Source organism: Saccopteryx leptura, chromosome 11 (assembly GCF_036850995.1).
Source record: "Saccopteryx leptura isolate mSacLep1 chromosome 11, mSacLep1_pri_phased_curated, whole genome shotgun sequence".
Lineage (NCBI taxonomy): Eukaryota > Metazoa > Chordata > Mammalia > Chiroptera > Emballonuridae > Saccopteryx > Saccopteryx leptura.
The window spans coordinates 7,047,874-7,075,481 of record NC_089513.1 but is presented as its reverse complement, the minus strand read 5'-3'; positions in this window follow the sequence as shown (position 1 = coordinate 7,075,481).

Genomic DNA, 27,608 nt, shown 5'->3' with positions numbered 1-27,608 from the left:
AAACTGGATCCAGCAATATATGAAAAAAATCATACACCATGATCAAGTGGGATTTATTCTTGGGAGGCAAGGCTGGTACAATATTTATAAATCAATCAATGTGATTCATTACATAAATAAAATGAAGGAGAAAAACCACATGATAATTTCAATAGATGCAGAAAAAGCATTTGATAAAATTCAGCACCCATTCATGATCAAAACTCTCAGCAAAGTGGGAATACAGGGAACATACCTCAACATGATAAAGGCCATCTATAACAAACCCACAGCCAACATCATACTCAATGAGCAAAAATTAAAATCAATCCCCTTAAGATCAGGAACAAGGCAGGGGTGCCCCCTTTCACCACTGTTATTCAACATAGTTCTGGAAGTCCTAGCCACAGCAATCAGACAAGAAAAAGAAATAAAAGTCATCCAAATTAGAAAAGAAGAAGTAAAACTATCATTATTTGCAGATGATATTATATTGTATATAGAAAACCCTAAAGTCTCAGTCAGAAAACTACTAGACCTGATAAATGAATTCAGCAAGGTGGCAGGATATAAAATTAATACTCAGAAATCAGAGACATTTTTATACACTAACAATTAACTGTCAGAAAGAGTAATTAAGGAAGCAATCCCCTTTACCATTGCAACCAAAAAAATAAAGTACCTAAGAATAAATTTAACCAGGGAGATTAAAGACTTGTACTCAGAAAATGATAAGACATTGATGAAAGAAATCAGGAAAGATACAAACAGGTGGAAGCATATACCATGCTCATGGTTAGGAAGAATAAACATCATTAAAATGTCTATATTACCCAAAGCAATTTATAAATTAAATGCAATACCGATTAAAATACCAATGACTTACTTCAAAGATATAGAACACATATTCCAAAACTTTATATGGAACCAAAAGAGAACACAAATAGCCTCAGCAATCTTGAAAAGGAAGAATAAAGTAATAGCATTTCTTAATAGGCTGTAAATCCATTCTAAGTCAAACAGTTTCATGTTAATAAGAAAATACCATGTAAATTAAAATATATTTTAGAAATTTGACTTGTTCCATAAGTAGATATGAAGATAGTTTTTCTGAGGAAGAATAATAATAAAAATAAAGGCATCAACCTCATAAGCTAATACCCATTTAACATATGTAGAAATCTGCGACTTCCATTATGGTCTAAAATTTGACTTAAAAAATGTAAATGTTTCAGTTAAAAATAATACATTTCAATAAAACAATACTATTTCACCTCTTTATTGTAATAATGCATATGTGAAAGTACAGAAAAATACTGTTATCAGTTGAATTTTATCCCTAAAAAGGTATATTGAAGTTCTTACCCCCAGATATCTGTGAAGTAACCTTATTTGGAAATAAGGTCATTACAGATATAATCAAATTACCTACACATTGGAAGGCATAATATGTAAATGAGAATCCAACTCAGACTACTGAAGAGGGGCCCTAGTCCAATATGGCGGGTGTAGTTACCCTGAGAGGAGAAGAGACGCAGACCCGGAAGAAGGACACCCTATCAGGATGGAGGCAGAGGCTGGAGTTCTGCAGCCTGGACCCAGGGATTGCCTAGGCCCACCGGAAGCTGGAAGACACAGAAAGGATCTACCTCTGGAGGCTTTAGCAGGCACGGATGGCCCTAACAACACCTGGATTTCAGACAGCTAGTCTCTAGAACTGTCCAAGGCTGTATTTCTGTTGTTTTAAGCCACCCACTCTGTGGTAATTGTCATAGCAGCCCTAGGACACTAATATAAACAGGATGTACTTCTCCACGTTTAAACTACCCATGTAATTACGAGACCCTCCCAAACCTGCTCGTGCCTACTCTAATTCGCCAAATCCCTCATTCCCTTCAAAAAGTAATTACTACCCTGAGTTACTTACTATCTTGCTTTTCTCTGCAATTTTACCACCAAAGTATGCATAGGTAAATGCTATAGTTTAATTTCCCTTATATTTTGAACTTCACATGTGCCTCAAATTGCACTGTCTGCTTTCTATGTTGCTGTGAGTATCTATGATTTTAATTTCCACTGAAGCATAGCTCTCCAGGGTATGAACGCATCGTCACCTGTGCATTTGTTACTCCCTTGAGGAACATGTAGGTTGTCTCAGTTTGGAACTATTATGGAATATTCTTGTACATGACTCTTGTTATTCATGTGACTTATTTTAAGGTTTTGTTTCCATAAGAGTTTCAATCACTCTGTAGCCTCACCAACATTTGCTATTGCCATTCTTCTTCATTGGAAGAATGAAGCAGAAAACCAAAAAAATGATTGGACTTTGTCTTTGAATTACACAGCTGTGTGCTGAGTGAAGACCAAAATGATTCCAAAAGGACCAGAAGACTTAGAATGAAAAGATGTAGCTGGGAAGAGTTAACAAATTGATCTTGAATGAAGGTATCAATACAGTTCTGCAAAAAAATAAAATGATAAGCAAGGCTGGTGGAAAGGGAGAAGGAGGGAGTTCCTACTGAACAAAACAGGAAGTGTGCATGTGCACCTTTATGAAGACGCATTTCCATGTTCTACCTGTGGAACTGCTCTCTACCATCGGCCATCCGCTGGTCTCCCCTGCCATCACCCTGCATTCCTGCTAGCAGGCAAAACAAGGAAGGGCACTTGGGCACATTTTCACTCACGTAGCATATTGAGAAGGGTAGGCGTAGTTAACCACAGTGTGGGTCTTTCCAAGACACCTACTTGAACTTTGAAACACCACCTTCACCGTAATTAGTTCATTGATCATCACCTCTTTGTCTCTGTGCTCCCTGTCAGTAATGAATGGACGGCAGCTAAATCCATCAGGGCCAAACAGACTTGAAAAATCAGCCTTATTTGGTGTTCTAAGGGACACTGTGTATGAATTCTATCAGAGTGTACAGAGTGCCTTAGATAAAGGTCCTCTCTGGGTAAATGTTCAGAATAAATTAAGAAGACAAAAGTCGTGTGTTCTGCCTTGTTCCCAGTCATGCTGGGAATGTTGCAAATGTAACAGAAACTGTTGTTGACCAGACAGACAACTGTTAAATCTCAAAGCACCATCGATCTGACCATGGTGCTCTAGAATTCTCGTACCCATTCTAAGTCAAAGAGAGTTGTGACCATTCTGACTTTAAAAAAGGTCAGAATAGAAGGTAACTTTTTTTTTCCAAAATGGACAAGTACCACCGAGCTCCAGAGAGACTGAGCTAAATATTTAGTAAGTCTCTCTTAGATGCTAAGAGAGGCTATTAATATTTTATGACAGAGATTTTCAAAACCTTCTGAATGATAGTGATAATACCTGAATATAATATATGCCATGGCTCACCCTATCCCAGATCAATTTTAGTGGGTTTTCAGTCTGTGGGATAGAGGCATGATATGCACCCAGGACATAAACTACTATCTGAGACTGATTAAAACTATACTTAACAATCTTTGGCTAAAATCAGAGGCGCTAACACATTCCCTTAGAGAAGTCAGAACAAACACCCCATTGACACTATAACTTTTACTGTCTATCCATTAAGTTTCACACGCTAGAACATAGACATGCATTATCAAGAATAAACCAGAATCTCCATGCTAGAGAGTGAATTTTATTTCACTTTCCAGCCGGTTGAAGAGATGGAGGAATTAAAGGTGTCAATGCAGGGGAAAGAAAATGAAGGAGGAGTAACTTCAGTGTCAAGTAGACACTAATTACGTTTGGTCTCCTCTCCTCTGCACAGACTAAGTACAAACTAATCAGAGCCCTGTAAGCAGCAGTCTCAACAAGCCACCTTAAAACATCCGCTTCCGAAGGTTAATGTTCACAGTCAGCCAGAGTTAGGCAGAACAGGGGAATGCGAGTGGCCCCTTCCCTTTTGATTTAATCCCTTCCCTGTAGTGGAGAGGGATTCACCCACAGATTAAAGTAGCCAACCCACTCTTGACTTTCTGGCTGTCACTAGTATTAATTTCTGAAGAAATAAAATAATTTTACACAATCAGAATCACAATTGGTCCCAGAGTTTGGCATTATAAAAAAAAATGTCTCCTTTGGTTACATACTTAAACAATAAGCAATGTTTTCTAAAATCCCTATGAACATTTTCCGCCCCCCACAATAATAAAAAGTAAATTATCACAAAAGCACTATGTTAATTTCAAGCTCCATTAGAAACACAGGGTGGGAAAAAGCTACTATTTTCCAAGGGAAAGGATAAAATTATTAGGGAACCAAATCTCATTTAAAGTCTTAAAAGGGAATACAAACAAAAGGCATTTAAAAAATTATCCTATGAAAAACTATTTGTCAGTATTATTTTAAGGCACATTATCTCACTTAATGGAAATAGATAGCACTCACTTAATTTTATCAGTTTCCATAAAATGAGGTAATGTACTGTAAAAGTTAAGCACTTGTAAGGGGAAAAATTACAATTTTAGGTTGTATTTTAACTACTAAAACCCATTATAATATTTTTGGTGCATGTTGATGTTTTAAATGCTACATACTACTCTTGAAATAATCAGGAGATAAAGTTTTATTAAAATTGGTTTAATTACTCTATTCATTATATATCCAAGGTATATCTTTAGCTTGCGTAAGCAATTGACTGCATATAGTGGATAATAAAATTTATTATGAAAAGAGAAAACTAAACATGACATATTGTCAAGGAATACTAATTCATTTTCCACTGACATTAACAATTAACATCCATGGATCTTTGTTGAAATTCCTATCATCCACCTCAATTGTGCATTCAAAAATTCTCTGTGTTCAAAGGCATTCCAAGCATACTGCTTTATTTTAAATAAAATAAACGTGGTGATACTTCAGAGGCTAGCAATGTAAAACAGAATGGTGTTAGGAAAGCTTAGGCTTCCGGAACTGACTGGCAACCATCTAAGTGACCTTTATAATCAACATGAGTGCTGCAGTGTCTTCTCCAGTGTAAATATGCAACTGTATATTAATGACTTTTGTACTAAGAAAACTCTGTTTTCCCATGCAGGTTGCAAATATAACCTTTGTGCAAGACAGCTTGCTAATTTAAAATGCTTACAAGTAGAAATGGGCACGCAAAAAATAAGTTTTCTGTGATGTTTCATCCCAACTGACCTAAAAAATATTCAGTTAAAAAAATAATTTCAACCTGCAACATAAAGAATTGGCTATTAGCTAGCATTGGCTTTCTTTTTAAATTAATTTATTAAAAGGAAGTGAGGCTGAGGTTAATTTTATACTTGTTCTGTGCTACATAAACTTCATGGAAACAGAGTTCATTTCTTATTTGTTACCTATTCTGTTGATTGATGCAAGCTTCAAGTATTGTATTTGTATGAAAAATAATCTCCATGATTAATTCTGAAGGAGAAAAAAATGCAGAATAGTTAAGACATAATTTTCCTTTAGAGGTCAAAATATTTGCAGTTGTGTAAGGAACTGATAGCACCTTTTTTTCCTGTGAACTTCGTGTTTACTTTTTTATTCCCTAGTGATCTGGTTTCCTTGTTAGTTTCACATCACTGGAGATAGGGAAAGAAAAGGGGACGGCCTGACCTGTGGTGGTGCAGTGGATAAAGCGTCGACCTGGAAATGCTGAAGTCGCCGGTTCGAAACCCTGGGCTTGCCTGGTCAAGGCACATATGGGAGTTGATGCTTCCAGCTTCTCCCCCCTTCTCTCTCTCTGTCTCTCCTCTCTCTCTCTGTCTCTCTCTCTCCTCTCTAAAAATGAATAAATTTTAAAAAAAAATTTAAAAAAAAAAAAAAAAGAAAAGGGGAGAAGAGTTTATTCCAGTCAGTTTTCATTGGTCAGATCTGATATTTCTCACAGCCTCTGAAGGTATCTCAGGGCTGTTGGAAATAATTGCACACTTCCTTGTGTTTTCAGGGTCTTGTATGCCTGAGTGTGTCTTCAAGGGGGTGTTCCAGGATACAACCATGACCTCAGGGAGATGGGCGAGAATACTCCATGGCTGACTAATATGGACCTCTGACGTCTGGTTGGTTCCACTGGGGGCAAGGAGACACAATCTGGTGGTGCTCACTGCTGTGTTTGTGGTCTCATCATTTACTACTGATCTTGAGTTGTCCAAACATTACAGATTCTTCCTTCCAACTCCATGACTCCACCAGAAGGCCAGGCCTCTCAGCACCCAATGATTTAGTGCACAATATTACATCCTTATAAGGTAAGAGATGGCTACAAGGAACCAGGAAGTGCCAAAAAATCGTAGTCTATTCAATTTCTGCCAACACCTAGGTAGCATCTTTTCCATACACTTTTGAGAAGGACCTCATTTTGTTTCCCCTGCTATCCGCAGGGCATGGCGACATGTGATGTTTCTAACCCATCATGAGCAGGTGTAGGGTTACAGTAGTTAGAGGTTACAACAAGAACAGATATTTTTCTTACCTAATTTTCATTTTGTTTAAGTTAAAAACACCTGAAATGATTTTAAAAAACAGTAACAAAAGCAGGCCATCTGGAAGAGCACCTTGGTGAGTCTTTAGTAATCAGTTCTAGACGCCGCAACTCTAATGTGCTTTGTAATGACATGATTTTGTGATAATTTCATGGGCACGCTCCTGGGTATTACCTGTTTTCCATCTTGAGTCTTTCAAGACTAACAGATTTGCTATTCATAAAAATCCTAACAATGGAAAAATATATATTTATTTCTATTTTTGTGTTTAATCCATTTAAGCTACATCATTCTTCTCAGAGAAGTTCTTTTCCACTTAGCATACCTCTTCCTCTTGAAAAAAATAATACTGAAAAGAGGCAATTTACCATTGTAATTAAGACTACCATTAGAGAGGCCCTGGCTTGGTAGTTCAACTGCTTGGAGCATCCTCCTTATATGACAAGCTTGTGGGTTTGATTCCCTAGTCAGGACACATACAAGAATCAGCCAATGAATGCATAAATAAAGGGAACAACAAATTAATGTCTCTCTCCCTTTCTCTTTCTCTCACTTTCTTCATCTCTTTCTCAAAAATAAATAAATTTTAAAAGGACTGTTCTTAGAGACCACCTTCTCTAGGAATAGCCCCCTAATGACCCCAGACAGCACCAGGGACCCTGCCTGTGGCCCCCACCCCGCCTTGTGCTCCTCTACCCCACTGCGTTCTTTATTCTAGTCCACTGCAACTTGCCCAGCTCATGTCCTGAGGACCATCAGTTCCAGCAAACATCCCCATGGTAAGATAAGGTTAGGAGTTTCTACATATAGCATGCCTCACTCTTGGAATTAATATTAATATGTCAAAAGATTTAGTAACCATGAAGATGTTCCAGAAATATTTTTAATGTTCCCAAATTTATTTCATCACTGAGAGCTCTCCTCTTTTTCTCTACACACACGTTTTATTTTTAAATATGCCAGAGATTTTGTGAAAAACTGGGTTAAATCATTTTCAATGTGGTTCCGTAATGCAGGGCAATCAGACTTTCATCTAGGGTAATTACGTGATTACTTGCCTGTTGCTAATACTAGTTTTTAATGACTTTAAAAGTAGAAACTGCATTATTAATGTTGCTTTTCCAAGTGCCATTGACACAAATAGCACATAGGAAACTATCACAAAACATGAGTCTATGGACCAGGGGTCCCTAAACTTTTTACACAGGGGGCCAGTTCACTGTCCCTCAGACCATTGGAGGGCCGCCACATACAGTGCTCCTCTCACTGCCCCTTCCGGAAGTGCGGTGGGGGCTGGATAAATGGCCTCAGGGGGACACATGCGGCCTGCGGGCTGTAGTTTGAGGACACCTGCTATGGACCTTTAATGTGTTACTTTGCTGGGTAGATGGAAAGCAGGCAGAATCACACCAGTTATTCACAGAGCCAACAGGACCTCCTCTTGGTCTTACCCAACAGGACGTCCTCTTGGTCATACCCAACAGGACCTCCTCTTGGTCTTACCCAAAAGGACCTTCTCTTGGTCTTACCAACAGGACCTCCTCTTGGTCTTACCCAAAAGGACCTTCTCTTGGTTACCCAACAGGACCTCCTCTTGGTCTTACCCAACAGGACCTCCTCTTGGTCATACCCAACAGGACCTCCTCTTGGTCTTACCCAACAGGACCTCTTCTTGGTCATACCCAACAGGACCTCCTCTTGGTCTTACCCAACAGGACCTCCTCTTGGTCATACCAGCCATGTAGAGGTGGTGTTGAGGGCACTGTCACCAGTAAACAGGCCGGGCTTCTTGGGTGCCACAAGCAGGTCCTCCAGGAGAGATTTCCCTCCTACTTTACGTTAAACCAATTAGCTAAGTGGGACTGAGCAACTGGGGGAAAAAAATTAAGACAATAATTTTTAGATTCTTAAGTAAAATAATATTTTTAATAATTTAAGAGAACAGGAGGAAAGTACATTTAAAAAAAATCTTTCACTAACCATACAAATTTGATTAATTACAACCAATTAGAGGTGCATTCAGCATTTTGAGCCCCAATAATTCCCTTTATTAATATTTAATGTGACAACTACAAAGTTATCAGATACAGTGCAGGATTTTTTCTTTTTTCTTTCTTTTTTTTTTTTTTTTTTTTTTTTTAGCCTTTGATTTTATAAGCAAAGGAGGTCAAGGTTTAAATGAGCAGAATAAATTGATTTTAAGCTCCAGCTCTTCCAATAAAAGTGCAACCTAATTAAGTAGAACAGCTACAGCTTTAGACAAATGTAAAACATTCAGTAGAAATTTCTGACAAAAGTGTGTTTGCCACAAATTGGATGGAGCTCTGATGTGTGGACTTGGAAAGAAATGTAATGAGCTGTTAACAGACATTTTTAACCAAGGAAATATGAATTGAATGCGGCCACATTTTCCATCTGTTATAACGAGTTACACAGCGCTGACGGAGCAGACTCAGGACCGTTGTCTGGAGGAACATTCACCGTCGAGTGTGGGCACCAGCGAAGGAAGCCACTCCAACTCCCGTGGACCAACTCAAAGCTCATCTCTTTCCTTTTAGCATACTAAAAAATAAAATAAAATAAACATGGCTTTCTGGAGCAGAAGTAGAAACGGGTTGCCCCAGAGTGAGCCTGGAGACTGCCGTGGACAGGAGTACAGGACAGACTTGGACGGTGCAGAGCAGCACCAGAGAGAGCAGGAAACCTGGCACCCTTGTACCTTCATGGTTTCCACCGCAGTTAGTGCCTTTCCTTCCCATTGAAATCTAGCGAGGGCAACCCAGGCTCTTCTTCAGAGTCAATCTCAGTAACAAGCGTGTTCCGAGGAAGCAGGAGGGGAATCGTTCCGAGCCAATGTGAAGTGCGGTTGAGACTTCAGCTTTGTTTCTAAAAAGGACATTTGTTAATATTTCCTTCAAGAGCTCTGTAAGTTAATAGGTTTTGACTTTTATTTTGAAATAGCTTTAGATTTCTGGGAGAACTGCAAAAATAGGACAGGGGTTTTTCTGTCTTCTACTTGATTCCCTTCTCCTTTGTTGGCCACTTATAAAACCAAGATCAAACATGATTATGCTCTAGTAACTATTTAAAGATAAAAAGAGGAGGAAGTTAATCTGAAACCATTCCATCCAGCCCCTGGGCACCTAAAGGCTGGCTCTTGGTTGTAACTCCTTCCAACAATAACATAAGGACCTTTTCCCGCATTCAGCAATTGTTCAATGACTATTCATGAATTAACAAACACAGATGAATCAACACAAAAAATAATTTAAAGGACTTTCTCAACTAGAGCCAATAAATAATAAATGAATTGCTCTACAAAAGAGACTCATAAATATTTATGACTAGATATTCCAAAAACTATTTTTTTTCTGATCTTCTTAGATGAAACAGACTTTTGGTTCAAAATTGAGCAATCAATGTGCATTGAATGCACCGTCGATAATTATATAGCAGCCTAATTAACTATCACAGGTGTGATAGGATGAGTAATGACCACCAAAGACATCTCCTAATTTCTGAAATGCTTGCTGAATATGTTAGTAAAGGGACTTTGCAGATAGGATGATGTTAAACATCTTGAGATGCGGAGAATATAACCTGGATTATGTGGATGGGCCCAAAGTAAGCGCAAGGGCCCTTATACAGGGAGGCAGGAGGTTCAGGGTCAGAGAAAGGGGTTAGAATATGCTGTACTGCTGGCTTTGAATATGGCATCTGGGGCCATAAGTGAAGGCCACCTCTAGGAGCTAGAAAGACAAGAAAATGAATTCTTCTCTAGAACCTGGAGAACAAATCAAGCCCTGCAGTATTCGGGACTTTAGACATAGAATAGGAGCCATTGAAGACAGGCAATCAATAACTATTTTTGAATGTTTGAATAATATTACCACTCCAGTCTTTATTATAAATGCAAAAAATATATTTTAAATGACTAAATTGATAAATCTGTGTTAAACTCTGAGGATTGCAAAGTCACTAAATTGAATTGTTAGAACTCAGAGAGGCAAACTTAATTTTAACTGTAGAATATAGAAATTTAATTCCATAAAAAAAAATCAGTCCAAGATACCCAAAAGCTAAAGTCAATTCCAAGAGGATTATTTTCCATTAAGAGTTTTTGAGCTATTGAATTGCAACTTCAGAGAGAAGAGAGTGGGCATTTATGATAGCAAAAGCAATCACAATGTAGAATAAAGTATATCACTAGCATTACTGTTTGCTTTTTAACTACACTTTTAATCTTCAGAATTTTGCAGCAAATAAATTTCTTATGGGTTCTTTATAACATAAATAATATGAAAAACGCAAAGTTCAGAAGTAGCTTTCTGCTTTGCTATAAAGGTTTGCTGAGCTAAGCGTTATGTATTGACTCAGTAACGCTAAGGTTAATATTGACCATCATTCCAATGCATCATGAAATTGATAAAATCACTAATCAATTCTATCATAATTAAAAAGGGACAAGCTTAATATCCTATAAGTCTGCATTACAACAGATATCTTCAGACAAAGTAAAGCTTAAGCAAACCGAATGTTAACTTTAACATAAGGCTCTAATCAATTGAAGTTATATGAGAAAAATGTTATTTTTCTAAAAACTGAATTTCTCATTGTGATGTTTGTTTATTTGAATGATGCAACTGTGTGTATTTTAAGGATGAATTACTATTGTTTTATTTTATTAGCTTGGGTTCTGTCCCAGGCAGTTCAGGCTGCCAAAACAAATATACTCTAGACTGGGTGACTTTTAAGCAACGAATATTTATTTCTCTCAGCTCTGAAGGCTGAGAAGTCCAAGGTTAAGGTGCCAGCAGATCAGGTGTCTGGGAAGGGCATGTCCCCTGGTTTGCAGACAGCTGTCTTCACATTGTCCTCTCACAGGGTGGAGAGCAGAGGGACAGCAACCAAGTCCCCATGTCTCTTTTCACCGGGGCACTAATCTTGTATGTGGAGGGCTCTACCTTCATAACTTAGTCATTTCCCAAAGACCCTGTCTCCTCATGCCATCACAGTGGCTGTGAGGGGTACATTTTGAAGGGACACAAACATTCAGTCTAGAGCAGGTCTATCCAGTGAAAACAGACTGAGCGAGAATGTGGGAACAGGATGTTTACTTGCGAGAGGACCTTAAGAAGCCAGAATACTACTGCCCTGGCCAGTTGGCTCGGTGGTTGAGTGTTGACACAGTGTGTGAAAGTCCCAGGTTTGATTCCTGGACAAGGCACACAGAAGAAGCGTCTATCTGCTTCTCCACCCTTCCCCATCTCCTTTCTCTCTATCTCTCTCTTCTCCTCCTGCAGCCAAGGCTCCACTGGAGCAAAGTTGGCCCGGGCACTGAGGATGGCTCCATGGCCTCTGCTTCAGGCTCTAGAATGGCTCCAGTTGCAGCAGAGCAACACCCCAAATGGGCAGAGCATCGCCCCCTGGTGGGCATGCCGGGTGGATCCCAGTTGGGCATAGGCAAGAGTCTGTCTCTCTGCCTCCACACTTCTCACTCAAAAAAAAAAAAAAAAAAAAAAAGAAGCCAGATGGAGAAGAGCAGATGGAAAGCTGTCATCAGAATAGAGAAAACCAATCAAGTGGACATTATTGAGTGGCCACACATGTGGCTGTGACGATGGTGAAGCCACTGTCTCTCAGCTGCAAAGCCATGCTTGCGATCCACACCTGTGCTCTGCCGACGTGCTCGCTGTTAGGCTCTGCCCACAGGACAGTCAAAGGAAGATGTCAGTCTGTGGGGGACGGAAGCCACTTCCTCCTTTGTAGTTGCTTCAGGTGCCATCTGACTGGCCCCCCGTTCCTATGGGCCTCCTCTTCACAGGCTGTGGTTATACCGGGCAGCCTCTCTGTCTGGTCACCACTATGAACTACAGCTTCTGTAGGACTTGCAGAACCAGCCTAATTAAACAACCCTCAAGACCCCAGCACCAGAATGTGTCCTTCTTGGACATACAGAGTCCTTTCCACATTCGTTGCAGCCAATTTCACCATGCTCTTCAAACTTCAAGACACTCCAAGCTCCTACGGACCAGACCACAACCTACGGACAAGACACTCCAAGCTCCAAACTTCAAGACACTCCTACGGACCAGACCACAACCGAGAGCAGGGCCGCTGAAAACGCCTTGCTGTCCTTCCCACGTAACAGCGAATGATGGGTCCACTTTCTGAAGGGCTCTGTGGAGAACACGTTTGTCGCATTCACTCACTGAGCTGACCTGAGAAAGACACCACCGGCCTTCCCGCGGCCAACGTAGCGGCCCCTCCCGGTAAAGATTACAGCAGGCCACAGTTTCACGTCAAAACCCACTTGGTGGTTGCAGAGGTCACAAAACAGATATGACAGGGACATGGGGACTGTCACCAGCCACAAGTCCATCGGAACGGGGAACTGCTGTGCTTTGTCATGAAGGCCAGGGTGGGGAAGGCCATTTCTGGGGCTCCCAGCCAGGCTTTTCCTGCTGCGATAGCTCTTACTCCACAGGAAAGAAAATTAATTTAAGATCTATGCCAACCGCTAAGTATATTCCTCCCAATTATGTGCTTTAGGACTAGGGCCGTGGTGCCAGAGGACCCACCATGGCAGAGATCCGAGCCAGCACTCTGTTCACACTCCGGCTCCATCTGCCTCCTCTCTGTGTGGCCAAGCTGGCATTTGGGGACCCGTGGTCTCCGTTAACTAACTGCTCTCACAAAGCCTGGCCTTCCTCCCCCCGCCCCCCCGCCCAGGTAACAGTCAGGCTGATGAGTGGGCACAGGAAAAGGGGAAATCAGAAGAGTATTTATTGTTTATGTTTTTCATGGCATGGCCGGGTCCTTTCTAAGAGGGAACCAGCCAATCAACACTCAGTAGGCCTGAGAACTGGTTTGATCTAGAAACCAGGCAGGAATCACAGCTTTCCTTTTATAGTAGATGGCATGTCTTCAGTCCAGTGGCACCTAAGTTGTCCTGGTTGCACAAGGGAAGAAGGCACACCCTATTTGGCTGCTGGTCCCAATGATCTCCAGGGACCCCAATCAAGGCCGATTAGACAGCACCGTAGATCTTTGCAGGCCACGCTCGTTGCCACTCCAGTTGTTTTTTTGTTTCTTTTTATAAATAAATTTTTATTTTAATGGGGTGACATCAATAAATCAGGGTACATATATTTTCCACTCCAGTTTTGCTGGTCATGACAATAATTATGTCAATTCTGCCCCTGACGGGGGGTGCCACCACCTGGATTCTGAGCACTTAGAATTCTGTCAATCTCCTTGACTGTAAGGAGTGCAGTTCTCTATTGGCATACGCTGCAGTGATGGCCTGGCCCACCGAGGACAGCCACTACAGAGCTTCCCAAAGGCACAGGTGTCACTTTCTCCTTTCTCATTTTCCCTACAGCTCCCATAGTGCCCTAATAGGACTTGCCCCTCGTGTCCCCCTTCTCAGGATGTCAGGTCACCGGTCATAGAAAAAGACATAGGAAAGCAATACATTCTTCCCCTCCCAGCCTTGTTAGGTAGTGTGCCCAGTGACTCCGTCTGACACCTACCTGCAAGTCTCACCAGGACATCTGACCCCCGATTGCATGCCCATCTATCGGTAAATAACTCTTTCCTTTCAAATCTGGATATTTCTTGGATGAGAACGTGCATAAACCTGACCTGTAAAGTGGTGGCATTCAAACATGAATGTTGAGGAAAATAATTATTATCTTGTGAGAAATGCTTGTTAGTCTCCAGGCAATGGGGGAGGGGGTCCTCATAGCATCACCAGTGGGGAGGGGACTATGGTGGCTTCCCCAGAGTCTTTCCAGGTTCTCAGATTCATCCACCCCTCTGTCTCAAGCTCCTCCCATTCCATATCTGGGCTCCAACGTCAGTGCAGAGACTTCAACACGGCACCCATAGATGCCCTGAAGTTCTTCCAAAATCATAATTAAATCCTAGCCCTTGTCTTCATCACAGTTTGTTTTTCATCCACAAGGGTTAAATGTCACTACAAACACTTCTTTGAAGAGCTTCTGGTTTGCAGAGTGTGCCCTGAATTGACAGTTATTGGCTCTCGCCGATGTGGGTGTTTTCCAGAGTTTCTGAGGCAGTTAATAAAGGAGTCAAGTCCACAAGTTTAATTTCTGTTCTCTCCATACCGTTTGAGAGCCAGAGCCACTACCTGTGCAGTGGTCTCCCCCCTCCGGCACCTGTGCCCAACTCAGCCCAGGGAAGAGCCGCCACCAGAGCTCGCCTTCCCTTCACCCCTTTCCGGAAAATGGTCCCCACTGGTCCAGCAGCCTCTGAGCCATGCGGGTCTGAGCCCGCCCGAGGCACTGCTTTCTTGGGACACTTCCATTGTTAACTACTTGACTTGGGGTTCCACTCAAAAGCAGAGCTTGGAACAAGGCTTCAGTCTCATGCCTATGATTTGGGAGGTGCTTTCAGGAACTGGAGGGGTGATGAGAAGAGTGGGACAGGGGAGGGGAACAATGAAAAACCACGCATGATTGACCTGGTCACTGCTGTGGGACACGGTGCCCATTCCTGGGGAGAGGGAGAGCTGAGGATTCCTGAGGGGTGTGCCTCAGTATTAGTACTCTGGATCAAAAGCACTTTATCCACTACCCCCCCCATCCCATTTGATTGATCATTGTCTCTGAGGTCTTAACTTCCAAAGATTTTTGGGTTGCTTCTTTGTGCTCATTGGGTTGCTTTTTTTTTAACTTCAGGCGAAAAAAAAAACGACATAAAGAACAAGGCTGCAGGAGTGTGTGTGCTCACGGGCACTGGCATTAGACACCTATGATGTCAGAAGCAGTGGGGGACATGAAGTGGGGTACACCATTAACAGGTGGCGACTCGACGTTGCGTGATGAAAGCCACGTTTCAACTTCATAGACTAGTATATACTCTCCACAACTTGACTTTAGAATTAAGGAATCATCAGCTATTTGACTCAGTTAGTTGACTATCCCATTTTTTTGAGGGGAAAAATGAAATACACTGTCACAGTTCTGATATATTAGAGATAACTGAAATCCTATTACTGTGTGACTTAATGTCACAATCTTATGCTAGACTGGGAGTTTAACTACCATTCAGGGTCACATTCAGCTTTTACAGAGGCACACTTCTCACACAGAGAAACCTGGTGACATTATCAGTTACCACTGTAAATCAACAAAACTCAAAGATTTTATTTCCTTGGGTATTATAATATGTAAAAAGACTGGAAGCACTTTTTCCATGAAGCCAGGATTTTTCAATAAGGCATTTATTCACAAACAAAGTATTGGCGTCTAGCTTGTTTGTCATAAAAATGAAACAAGTAAAATTATATGTTGTTATTGTCAAGTAACAAAACTACAAATTACAATAGAAATACAAAGAAGAAACATCAGGGAAAGCCTCAGGAGGAGAAATAGAAGGGCATTTGTCTACAGTAAGGAGCCTTAGCGATTCCTCTTGTATTTGAAACCATTTCTGACTCCCAAGAAAATGAAGTGCCTAAGAAAGAAAAATCCAATCAGGAAGAGCACTGAAGGAAACCAATAAATCTTTTAGAAAAAAAAAAAAGGAGAAGAAAAGCACATAAGCGATTTTGGAAAGATTTTTGTCTGAAGTCTACAGGAGAAAGGATGTGAACTGGAGATTAAGAGACATTCACAGAGCAAAAGACCAAGGGAAACCAGATTGACAGCCTACTATTGATGGGTTGCAAATCCTAGAAGAAAAAAGAAGCAGCAGCAATTTGGGGTCAAATGTATCGAAAAGGACAGAAGAGAAACACCATATAGACTGTTCTATACAACAGATGGGAAATAAAACCAATACAGGCTTCTCATAATGAAAAAAAGGTATGAGAAATTTGTGTTCTCAGTATGATTATAAATACGCCACTTTGAGGGAAGTCTTTGGACAAATCCCCAAAATAAATAAAATGCACTTGCTCTGTATATCATAGTAAAGAAAGTATTTATTCAGTGACATTAGAAGGAACTACTGGATCAAAAAACAGATCAAGAACTGGCATAATAAATACAGGCAAGAAAAACAAAACAAACACCTTGAGTCAAGAGAAATATGTGTTTCTCTAGGATGGAAAGTTCCATTATAAAAATAACAATTCTTCTTTAATTAGCCCTTAATTAAGTGCATTTTCAGTATAATTTTTATTTTGAATTTGAAAGAATGCCTCTAAAGTTACTACTCCATAATATATAAAAAAATGAGAAGGAAATGTTCTGGGGGAAAAAATGAGTAATGAAGTAAAACTTGCACTGTTATGAAAATAAAGAATAAAAAAATAATTTCTGGTTAGGTAGACACTCAGGTTAAAAAGAACCCCAAAATAGGCTTAAGTCCATATAAAATTATACTACAGGATGAAGATAAATTAACAATGTAATGAACAAAATATAATTTAAAAATGATGTTGAGCCAATAACATTTTGGGTACAAAAATTCATATGTATCTGTTTTAGTTAATGATGCTTAAGAAATGCTCATTTTTTGGTCCTGGTTCTATAAACAATTTTTTCCCTTTGCTTACTAGATGAGTCACTAAATTTCTTGAAGCCTCTAAAGCTCAATTGTGAGTAAGGTGATGCAATGTTGCTGAAGTAAAATAGTTTGACGTTAGTTTGAAATGCTAGGTTGACTTTAAGAGTGCAACTGATTTTTTATGACAAATTTAAATAATTGCCAGCTATGGTTTTCTTCAGTTCCAAGTTGTTAAATGCCTAGATGCTATTGATACCTTAATATCTACATTTAACCCAATTTTTAAAATTCCTCTAGCTGTCTTCTTTGGGCAGACAGTCATAGACAGTGTGCAGTGAGCAAGCTGTAACAGTTAGGTTCCACTTGGTTAGGGTATACCTAGAAAGAAGTTAGCGCTGGCCAGTTGGCTCAGTGGTAGAGCATCAGCCCAGTGTGTGGAAGTCTCAGGTTCTATTCCTTGCCAGGGCACACAGGAGAAGTGCCCATCTAGTTATCCACTCTTCCCCCTCTCCTTTCTCTCTGTATCTCTCTTCTCCTCCAGCAGCCAAAGCTCCATTGAAACAAAGTTGGCCTGAACTCTGAGAATGGCTCCATGGCTTCTACCTCAAGTGCTAGAATGGCTCCGGTTGCAATGGAACAACGCCCCCGATTGGCAGAGCATTGCCCTGGTAGGCATGCCGGGTGGATCCTGGTCGGGCACATGTGGGAGTCTGTCTGTCTGCCTCCCTGCTTCTAACTTCAGAATAATACAAAAAAAAAAAAAAGAAGAAGAAGTTAAAAGAGCCTACCCTTAGTGCTACCACTGGAAACAATTGATTAGACTATAAACAGGCTAAGCTAACTGGTATCTTCACTTAGACTCTATGGTTAGCCTGCCATAAACTACAACTTAAGAAGAGGCTGGCTACAGAGATTTCAGATCACAAGTCAGAGGTGTAAAGAGCTTAGGAGTTGTCAGTCCCATAGGCAAAGCAAGAAAAATATGGACAAAATGAAAATCAACGACTTTTGTTGGACCCACCAGAAAATTGAATTTGCAAGACAAACCACCATTAGGAATTTGGAAAGATAACATTAGAAAAACAAAGACAAGGTATGTTACCTGGCACAGAAGTCACTGGAGACATAAATTGGCAATAACAATTAAGTGTAATTTAGCCCTCTGAATAGTACGAACGTTCATGTACATCCTCGTGCCTCCTGACCGTCCAGAGTATGGCCATACATGTGTAAGGCAACATTAAAAAAAGGCAAATGTGTGTTCTTCTTGTGTCCATGAATTAGTTATCAAACAAATATGATTTTAAGTTCATAAAACTGGAACTAGAACTAATTTCATTTTTTGAAAAAAAAACTCAATCTCAGGGGGTCAACGAGCATGAAAATAACTCACTACTCAAAGGGTTATTAACCGAGGCTGGCTGTGAACGGGCATGAGTTGAAAGACTCCCAGGGGCCACAGTCTTAGGGTGGAGCCCAATACGTTATAGGTCTTCCATCTAGGGACCTCTATGGGTTTTCACAGTGAAGACCCCCCAAGATATCCTCCTGTTGATGGCAAGGAGAAGAAAAGTGCAATCCTTGTGAAATATACCCAAAGAGTTCTCCATGAACATGCCTCCTGTCAGGGAGAAAGGCTTCCCAGAGCCTTGTCCCAGCTCTTGGGGTGGGGGTGGGTGTGTCTCTTACCCAGTCCCAGCTAACATTCCTGACTTCTGGAGGGGTCGTAGAAGAGCCGTGCAGGGAGAAGTTACCCGCGAAGGTCACAGACCAGGGAGCACATCCACTAGGGACTCAGATTTCACTGGCTTAACGGGTACCGTTCCCGATACCCTTGTCACCTGAGACCCCTACAGCAGACTCTGAGGAAGAGGAGGAGGACCAAGGAGAACCCAAAGGGAGGAGGCAAAAACAAGGCCATGAGAGACATTCGACGGCTTGGCACCCAGAGCCACAGCCATCACTAAACAAAACCCAAGTCCTGGCCAGATAAACACAAATCCTACCCCAGAGGCCTAATTACCTCAAGTCCCCATGGCCCAGTACATCAACAAGAACAACATCAACAAAAAACCCACCCAGCCAGAAGAGACAGAGCAAGTCCCAAACCTAGACCCTGATACGGCAAAGAGGGTGAAACGATCAGATGATAAATTTAAAATAACTATGAACAATATGTTCATTTTGGTGCAAAACTGCAAACAGCTAAATGCCCCTTACTGAGAGCTGACTGGTTACAAGGACTCTGGTATCTCTGCTCAGTGAGATGTCACGAGAGAGGGAGGTCAGAGCACTCTCTGCCCTATTCCCCAAAAGAACACTGATTCTGACTCTCCCCTACGGATGACAGTGCCTTTGTGGAAGTCTGGGAGCCCAGCAGGGAAGGGCTAGCACACTGTAGTAGCAAAAAAAAAAAAAAAAAAAATTGTTTCCAAAATTGGAGGCATTGAAGAGGGTAAGAAGAACAGGCTTACTTTGTTCGGGCCACCTCTTCCCCAAGGGCGGCGCAGCCCAGCGCCAAGAGGTTCCTTCCTGCCCCACGATCTCCCCAGTGGCGGAAAGTGAGTGCCTGTGAGGACCCTGTGAATGAGCCCCACTCCTTGGTGGCCCTGTAGTCACACAGAGGTGTAACACAGGCCCGGGTTGGGGAGTGGACATGAGCACTAGCCCGGGCTCTCCAAGGGTTTCAAAAAATTGATTAAATATTGAAAAAAATATCTCAGGCCCAGAAGTTTCACACATGATTTTATTCTACCTGACACTAAGGAAGGAATAATATCAATTTTACACACACTCTCATCCATAGAAGAGAAAAGGAGGCAATGCCCCCCCACTCTGTCAATTTAGGGGACCTGTATGACTCTTATAAGATGACAAAGATGTTTCATAAAATAAATAAATATAAAAATATTTTAACTACTGGATAATATCTCTCAGGAACATAGATGGGGGAAAAAAATCCTTAACAAAATATCAGCAATTTGAATTGAGCAATACCTGTACATAAAAAAGGTAATGTACTATGAATGCAGAACTGATCCGATGGAAAAAATCTAGCAATGTAAATCACCATAGCAAAAGAATAGACAAGAAAGAAATTAGACTTCATTCAAGAATAAAGACATTAAACAAAATTTGCATTTATGATGATAAAAATAGCTAGGAATAGAAGAGCGCTTTTTTGATCTAATAAAGTATATTTATGAGAAACCTACAGCTAACATCATACATAAAAATGAGAATCTAAATGCTTTTCCCGTAAAATCAGAAATAATACATCTTCTCATGCCACTCCTATTTAACACTACTGAAAGTCTTAGCTATTGGAATATAATAAGTAAATTAATTTTTAAAAGTCATACAGACTAGAAAGAAGGAAATAAAATTGTCTTTATTTGTAGATGATGTGACAGCCTCTTTTGAAAATCTCAGAGAATCCATAAGATTACTGTGGAAACTGGTCTGTGAATTTAACAATGTCATAGGTACAAGGTTATGTGTGGTTGACCCTTGCATGTGCCCTGACCGGGGATCAAACCTGCTGGTGTATTAGGATGATGCTCCAACTAACTGAGCTACTCGGCCAGGGCCAAGTTCTCAAATATTCATAGCTGGCTCTTTAGCTTATTAACTCATTTACTTCAAACAATCATGTATGCATATAAAAATAAGTATAGCCAGTATAAAACTGAGTTTATTATTGAAATATTAGATTAACATGTACCACTTTTCAGACAAAACAACAATGCCAAGAAATAAGTAATACCAAGAAATAAAATATATTTGTCCCTTCTTAAATTGTCTACTTACAATTTATTGGCTTTACCAGTTGGCTTCTAACTATTAGGAAACACAATCATGCTTAGTAATAGCACAGATAGCAGTATGTCATGTATACACAATACAATAGAGACATTCTGAAGCATAAATCCCAGAGTTGTGCAGGAATAAAAAGAAAAAAAGCTCAATGAATAATTCTATTCTACTTAACTGAGAGAATGATTCAACATCTAAAAACAGAAAAAAAATATATCAATCTCTCCATGTAACACAATTCTCTAAATTATTTCACTTGTAAAGAATAAACAACAATCAAAGCACAATATACAGCAGAAAAACTGCATTGTTTAGAAAGTGTATTAGCAACTTTGACTTTCAGAGAAGTAAAACAAAGATGAGGCACTAAAATGCAATTCAGATACAATTTCCTTTGGCTTCAGAGGCTTTCATACTTTATTTCTACAAAGTCTAATTCAGAGCTTCACCCCCCCCACACACACACAAAGAATTGGCTTAATATTTATAAGCACTGTATATGTTCTCTGAAACATTTTGCACACCATACTACCAAGGATTCAAAATGCCAGTATAAAGATATCCTCCTAATTTATTCCATGGTTATTAAATTGAAATTTGTGGAGAACTACTGACAGGGGAAAGAACTGAATAGCTATGTGCGAGATTGATTGTTCACAAAAATGGAATCTGACCCCTGGATATTAAATCAGGTATGGGAAAGATGTCACTCAGTATAAAATCATAATAATTGTTATAGAAGTATGCTGATACATTCCTTTTCCTTCACTGTATGTGGCTTCTATTTCTGCCATTAAAAAGTATGACAAAGGTAGTAGTTGATGCAACACCAATCTTCTATCTCAGAGTTCTGTAGGTGAAAAGTCCAACTTAGGTCTTAATGAGTTATAATCAAGGTTTCGGCAGGTCCGCATTCTTTTCTGGAGGCTCTGGGGGAAATCCACTTCTAGGCTCATTCAGATTGTTGACAGAACACAGGTTTTTGGGGTTGTAAGACTGAGGTCCCTACTTTCTTGCTGGTTGTCAGCTGAAGGTCATTCTAAACTTCTAGAGAGCACTGCATTCCTTGGTTCATGGCCAATAACCTCTATCTGCATGCCTGCCAGCCATGGTGGGCGGAGTCCCTTTTATACTCAGATCTCCGCTGCCTCTTCCTCTATCCCACCCCTCTGAAAATTCTTCTACCTACCTGTTCCACTTATAGAGACTCCTGTGATTAAACAGATAATTCAGGATAATCTCCCATCTCAAGACCATCATCTTCATTGTACCTGCTAACACCCTTTTGCCATGAAAAGTAACATATTTACAAGTTGTGGGGATCAGAGGGCTGCTATTCTGCCTACCATACAGACATTTGGACTGTCTCTAATTTTATGTCTAGATGTTCATTCCATTCCTGTTTCAGGAAGCTAATCTATAGTTTTAATTTCTCTCTTAAGGTACCGTGAAATACTATTTTGATACAGTAATAAAGAAATAACAGACCACCTAAATCCGCGATGGCGAACTGTTTTATAAAAACTGCCCACTTTTGCAGTGCTGGTCAAGCTGGTCCCTCCCGCCCACTAGTGGGCGTTCCAGCTTTCATGGTGGGCGTAGCAGAGCAACCGAATGGCACCGCGATTGGCCCACCACGAAAGCTGGAACACCCACTAGTGGGCGGGAGGGACCAGCTTGACCAGCACTGCAAAAGTGGGTGGTTTTTACAAAAAGGTTCGCCATCACGGACCTAAATCATCCTGCAAATGTTCAGAGGCTGAGTTTCCAGGTATTAGAGGACAGCAAGTTTAAACTGTGGGCTCCCTATTTGCATACTTATATATAGAAGAATTGGATAAGATCTCTGTATTATTGTGACACATGATTGCCTGAATATGACTTTGAACTATTGAAATAGATTTGAATTTGGGGTTTGGGGGAGAAAACAAACATGATAGGCTACAGGTATTTACAAGTTATGGTTTTAAAGCATCCCCACATACATTATCTGAGTAATTTATTTAAAATGCAAAATTCTAGTTTCATTCAAAGCCTACAGAATCTGAATTTCTGAGAATGGTCAAGGGATTTTTATGTTGGGAAGCACCCCACGTGACCCCTACATATTCAACTTTGCAAAAGACTGCATACCTTAGATGTGAAGGTTTGCTCAGTGTAGCTACCTAAATATCGCATGAACTGTGGGCATATTTGTCCCAGATCACTTACTGAATAAGTACTATCTTGTTAAATGTAAATATATAAATGACTAGCTCTAAAAGCCAGGCTCTTGGGTTAAAAATAATGAAAATTACAGAAAACTTAACATATAGAAGATCCTTGACAAGCATTAATTCTTTCCTGCAATTGTAATGGGGCTACATGAGCTTAAGTGAAGACAGTACTTGGAGGCAGCACAGCACATAGGTCTTGAGAAACAGGAACTTCGACAGTATACACTTAGTTATGAATGGCACGAAATCTTAGGGCCAGTAGCAAGTGGGAGGCAAAAGCAAGTGAGGGAAGTCTCAACTAGTTAGACTTCCAGGAGGGACGTAAGAACAAAGCAAAATCGGGCAAACTGACTAACAGACTACATGCGGGTTTTGAAAAGGGTGACTGTATTTTTGCTATTGCAAGAAAAGATACACTCAAACCATGTAACTGTTATAGCCAATGAGAAGCGTTAAGGCAAATACAGTTTTCCTGCTTTATATTAGAAACAGATCACGTAAGGAATCAATCATTGGGGAAAGGTGTGTGTTCAATCCGCCTGGCCTTGAACTCTTGAGTATAAAAGTAGGGGCCTTGTGGATGAGAAAGATTCGGGATTCTTTCACATTAGGATGTGAGGGATGGAACGGAGGAGAAGGTCAATAGGTCCGGCTAGATGCTATTTGTCTCAGAATAACAATGATATACTGTAGCTGCAGACCTAAAACCATTCTGGTTTTTGAAATGAAGAAAAAGAAGGAGAAAGAAGTCTTTAAGAAAGACACATGTGTTTTGACAAATGCCTATAATGGCCTTGTCCACAGATAACCAAGGATGCTCTCATCGCTAAATACTCCCTTGGGAAGCCCACATTATAATGAGTATTACCAACAACTGGCAGCAGCAGTTCACCAGTGGTCCATCTGGGAGAGACAAGCCCACCCTGAGGGGTCCCTAAGCTTGCTCCCAAGACAGACACATCCACCAAATCCCCTCCAGTCTGGAGGACACATTACACTTGTATCACAAATGGCTTTCAGGGTTCTGAGAGAGTCCCAAACTTTCACCCTTCATCATGGGGAGGAAACACTACTCTTTAGACTTTGCCTTCCCTCCCCACCCCACCATGAATCACTTCGACTCCATGTGAAGATTTCTCTCTGCCAACCGCACACACGTGTTAATTCTGTTGACATGGAAACACTCCCACATGCGATTGGGCTCTTCTTGGACACATTTAACCACTTCACCTTGCTTGTTTACCCAAGTGTAAGTAAGTGTGGAAGCCAAGAAAACAAACCCTGAGTAAAATGTGCTCTTGCGTGAGACAGAGGGGTGAGTGTGAAGGAGTGAGACAGAGAGAACTGGTCAAAGCAGAGGATGGGAAACTGTCCGGTGACAACTCAAACAGCAAGTCGGAAAAGACAATGAAATAATATAGGGGAGAAAACCCCACTATTGAAGTAACAAAAAATAGATCATAATTGAAAAAAATGGTAGTAAACATATGTATTGTATTTTTATTTTAACTCATTGATATATGAATTTATCTGAGTACATGTTTTTATTTTACCTTTCTTAGATTTTATTTCTTCAGCTCTTTGTGTTGAAAGTATGATTCAGTAGTGTTGTCTTTTCTGGTTTAATAATGAAAAGTTGTAAGGTAGAAATGGTTGTAAAATTACAATAAAAATCAAATGAATTATATCAATATATGTAGGTAAAGTTTTATTGTCGTTATCTGACAAATATTAAAATGACATTATTTTGATGTTTACTTTCCATATAACAGTTATTAAATTTGACTACATATTAAACTAACAAAGAAGGCAATCTCAGTAACCCCAAAAAGCAGACATCGTGTTTGCCTCTGGTTTTATTCTCCGCTCAAGGAAATGAAACATTGTGCATTAATTAACAAAATTAGAAAATAAACCAACTTTCAAATTTTATTTTGAAAATAAAGTGAATAAGAAAGATGAAACATGACCCAGGACAAGTTATGAGATATGGTTAAACTATGTAGAGAAGTCAATATAGAATTTTAAATAATCACATTAGTCAATAATTATTTGAAAATATTTAGAATTTGTGCCAGTTCCATATCTAAAATCTTCCAGCTGCAATTAAAGAATAAATGCAAAATGTTCACTACGATGCAGAAAGATCTCAGGAGTTAGCCTCACCCATCTTTCCAATCCTACATCACCTGCCTCTGGTTCATTCTGCTGAAACAAGTGCCTTCTGTTTTTTCCTCTTGGGATGTTTTCTGTATTGTTTCTCTCTGCTACAAGATCTCTTATTCCACTACACCTGATTTTTGTTACTTTCTTATTTGCTTCTTTTTATCCTTCAGATCTCAGCACAAAACCTCATAGGAGTTTGTGACCTGGGTCAGAGAAAATCATCACAGACTATGTTTACCTTGAAGAACAAAAAGAAATTGGCTAGAGAAAGCATAATGAAAGGATGATTCAATTGTGTTTGAGAAAGGGACTCCCAGGAACAGAGCCCCATTAAAAAGAGTAAGCATAGGGTGGGAATGGCCACAGTCAGATACAGACAAGATTCTGAATTAAAAGCTGCCAAGTAGCCGGACTATCCATTGTGTGAACACCTCAATATTTAGTGGACTAAAACAACAATCATTTCTGTAACTCATAATTCTGTGGGTTGGAAATTGGAACTGGAATTGGGAGATGCTCTTCTGGTCTGTGCTAGGATGCGCTGGCTTTGCCTTGGCTTGGATATGTATCTAGGGTCAGGTTCTTGTCACCTGGGGCTGCTTGGCCTCTTCTAGGATGGGCTGCCTCTCCTCTATATGGAGCCTCACTTTTTTTTTTTTAAAGCAAGAAAGAGAGATAGGAACTCATAGTTGTGGTGCATAAGTTGTTCATTGACTGCTTTCTCATATGTGCCTTGACCAAGGGGCTCCAGCTGAGCCAGTTACCCCTTGCTCAAGCCGGTGACCTTGGGCTCAAGCCCACAACCTTGGGCTTTAAGCCAGTGACCTTTGAGCTCAAGCCAGCGATCATGGGACCATATCTATGATCCCACGCTCAGGCCAATGATCCCACGCTCAGGCTCAGACCGGGGACCTTGGGGTTTCAAACCTGGGTCCTCAGTATTCCATGCCGATGCTCAAAACACTGCACCACCACCTAGTCAGTGTGGAATCTCATCTTACAGTAGGAATGGATGGGGCTCGTTCTTAGAATAGTTTAGCAAGCCTGCAAGGAAATACTGAAACGTCAGATTGAAACTGGCATGCTAGCACTTCTGATAAATTCTATTTGCCAGTGGAAGTCCTATGTCCTATGCCCATGGGTGAGAAAACAGACTCTGCTCCCTGATTGGGAAGCACTGCAGTCACATGGCCACAAGGCAAGGGGACAAGGAAGGGACTGGCTGAGGCCATTTCCATAATCTGTAACTGGATTCAAAACTGGAAGAAAAAACAATAAATAAACAGAAATAGGGTGTTATTTACCAAGCCCTCGCCTTCCCTAATACCCATGGTCTTGGTTAGAACTTTTCTGGTTTTAAGAAATTTGAATTGACTGATAGAAGTTAAAATGAGAGTTTACTAAAACAGTATCTCATAGATTCTAGAGACAAGATATAACTGGTTTTCTTCAGGTTATTTTAGGGGTTTTCGTAGAAATAAAGAAGGTGGTTTCAGTAAGCACTCTACTTTGTACTTCTCTTTAGTGCATTTTCATAGGTCTCACCTGCTGGTAGCAGTACAATTTTTAAAACATATATTCCCTACCATTGACTCCATGGGGTTAGACCTCTGTAAGTATAATTGCCACAACTATTCAAAGAAAGCAGTGTTTGAAACAGAAGCCAGATCTTCCCTGACTCTTAACTCCTCAATTTTTATTTCCACTCCACTGTTTCCTGAAGCGTGAATTCAACTAAAATTTTTCAATTAGTGAATACTGTCCATAATTCCTCAGTGCTTTTACATGGATATGGACAATATTTTGCTCCTTTTGTCTTGGGTGATATCTTGGCTAGTAAAGAAGTTTAAACATATCCATTTGCCTTTAAAACTGCAAAAAAACCATTCCATTATCTTGGGCATCCAGAGTTATGAGAATTCTGGGGCCAGCCTCATTTTTATCCCAGCATTGGGACTGTCTTTGTTCTGCCTAGATAACTGCTAAGATACAGTTCTTATTTTTTCTAGAAGTTTAATTTTTTTAATACTAAATACTCCATGCAGTTTATTGGAAAAGTGAACAATACAGCTCTGTGCTCATGATTTATTTTTATATATTTTATTCCAGTGTGTCTCACACTTATATTTATTCATTTTTCATGCTTTTAAAAATAGATTCATTTTCCCAAAAGCACTGATTTGACATATTACTTTTTAGAAATTGTTTTATATTTCCAGAATGATTTTACTTCTCCTGTTCTCATATTATCACTTTAATGCCTTGTAGTTTTAGATCATTTTCATATAAATTTTTACATCAAAAAAATTCTTTTTCTTGCACTTTGGATTTTAAAGTCCAACACTGACTTCTGTGCAGATGTTTTTATTTTCCCCATCTCATGATTTGATTTATTAAGATGCATTTAACTAATATTAGTGTATTCATTTTCTACACACATTACAGAAACAAAGAGTCCAATAATTTCTTTCTAAAGGTTCTTAAAACTCCTCAAATGCCCTG